This window comes from Schistocerca americana, chromosome 1 (assembly GCF_021461395.2).
Source record: "Schistocerca americana isolate TAMUIC-IGC-003095 chromosome 1, iqSchAmer2.1, whole genome shotgun sequence".
In the NCBI taxonomy this organism is placed as follows: domain Eukaryota; kingdom Metazoa; phylum Arthropoda; class Insecta; order Orthoptera; family Acrididae; genus Schistocerca; species Schistocerca americana.
This window is the reverse complement of record NC_060119.1, coordinates 693702756-693704651: the sequence shown is the minus strand read 5'-3', so window position 1 is coordinate 693704651 and position 1896 is coordinate 693702756. Positions and strand designations below refer to the sequence as shown.

The following is a 1896-nucleotide window of genomic DNA, read 5'->3' as shown; positions in this document are numbered from 1 at the left end:
ATTAACATTTTACAATGCAACAAACGGCACTGATTACGTATTTGTTTGTATGTTCAGATGTGCTAACAAAACTAACGGGATTCCATTTAAAAAAACGTAGGTTTGTGTTAAAAAACATGCTTCCGTGCATTTTTTTATGGTTTGTATTAACCAATTACACTAGCCCCTCTCCTCACGTTCGGTCTGTGGAATCGATTCGTCAGTATTTGATGTGGTTTACGAAATATATCCAGCGGTAACGTTAGGTGACTCACCCTGTATATCGTATTTTCAATTCTGCCTCTACCAAGCCAGGTGGCGCAGTGGTTAGCACACTGGACTCGCATTCGGGAGGACGACGGTTCAATCCCGTCTCCGGCCATCCTGATTTAGGTTTTCCGTGATTTCCCTAAATCGTTTCAGGCAAATGCCGGGATGGTTCCTTTGAAAGGGCACGGCCGATTTCCTTCCCAATCCTTCCCTAACCCGAGCTTGCGCTCCGTCTCTAATGACCTCGTTGTCGACGGGACGTTAACCACTAACCACCACCACCAATTCTGCCTCTCTTATAAGTTGTAATAGGGAAATCGTTCATTCGTGATCTACATCTGTAGTCAGCCAGGCAGCTGACGGTGTTTGCAGAGGGTACTTCTGGCATCATTATTTTATTCTCTCCTCCCCTGATCCATTCACGAATGGCAGTTGGGCAGAATGATTGTCGGTAAGCTTCTGTATTAGCTCTAATTTCTCCAATTTTCTCGTCGTGAACATTTCGTGAGATATGTAGTAAAAGCTCTACATGGTGTGTGTTAGGTCGATGTCACCTCATACTGTGGTGGTCGCTCATCGTAGCCGTTTTCTGTTTGGGATGAGACGAACCATTCTGACGTGAGGCCACGGAATGTTTACCGATCGCAATTTATCTGCTTCATTTCAACTAAATTCACATTACTCAGCTACAGTATTAAAAACCGCGAGCGACACCACAGGGTAATGCGAGAAGCGATGTGTTGATAAACAGTCATCCATCTCCGTCTTTCTCGTCAGGACGTGTATCTGCATCATATAGATCTGCATATGCCATACTCTATGTATTCGTGCCCTTAAGTACATTTTATTCACAAGAAATATTTAGTGGATATTCGATGACCTCGGCCAAGAATTCATCTCGAAGCGCATGGCCACCAACAGAGCTCCCAGCATACGCTGCGAGCTTAGCGAGTAGCCAGGGCAGCCCTACACGCAAGAATCGCCTGCGTTCAAAGGCAAAGGCCGTATGATGTTGCGGGCCCCTAAGGGGCTGGACACTGTGGCGAGGTCAGGCCACAAGCATAACGATAGGAAGGAGTACAGGACTATCCACATCTCTCAAACGAAGAAAAGCTAAGGAGTTGTCAATTATTTCGCCATTTTTGGCTGTAGGGAGAAAAGTGAGTCCCGAGGAATGGCCAGGGAATACGCCAATGCACAATAATTACGATGAAATGGTGGTGGTGGTGGTGGCTCTGAGCACTATGGGACTCAACATCTTAGGTCATAAGTCCCCTAGAACTTAGAACTACTTAAACCTAACTAACCTAAGGACGTCACACACACCCATGCCCGAGGCAGGATTCGAACCTGCGACCGTAGCAGTCCCGCGGACGATGAAATGACTGGATGCATTTAGTGCTGAAGACTAGAGACCGAACCCCCTCCCTCCCCCCAAAATCATGCGAAAATTCCTGTCACAGTGCTCAGACAGTCATTGTAGAGAGGGCACCAAACTTTCTTCAGGGTTAGCACACAGTGGAGAAAGCTAACTGTGTTAGCGCAGAGATCCTCTTACTGTAACTATTCCTTATTATGTCTCCAGTGTCCACTATATTGTCTGCTCTTCGATGTTCCTACAACTAGCTAGCCTGATAACTCGTACGT

General features: G+C 46.3%; 1 non-coding gene across 1 annotated transcript; it reads left to right on the top strand.

Annotated features, from left to right (window-relative positions):
* The first annotated feature begins 288 nt into the window (after positions 1-288).
* On the top strand, positions 289-361 carry Trnaa-cgc. Its single transcript has one exon. It is a non-coding gene; the product is annotated as a tRNA-Ala (tRNA).
* The last annotated feature ends 1535 nt before the right edge of the window (positions 362-1896 follow it).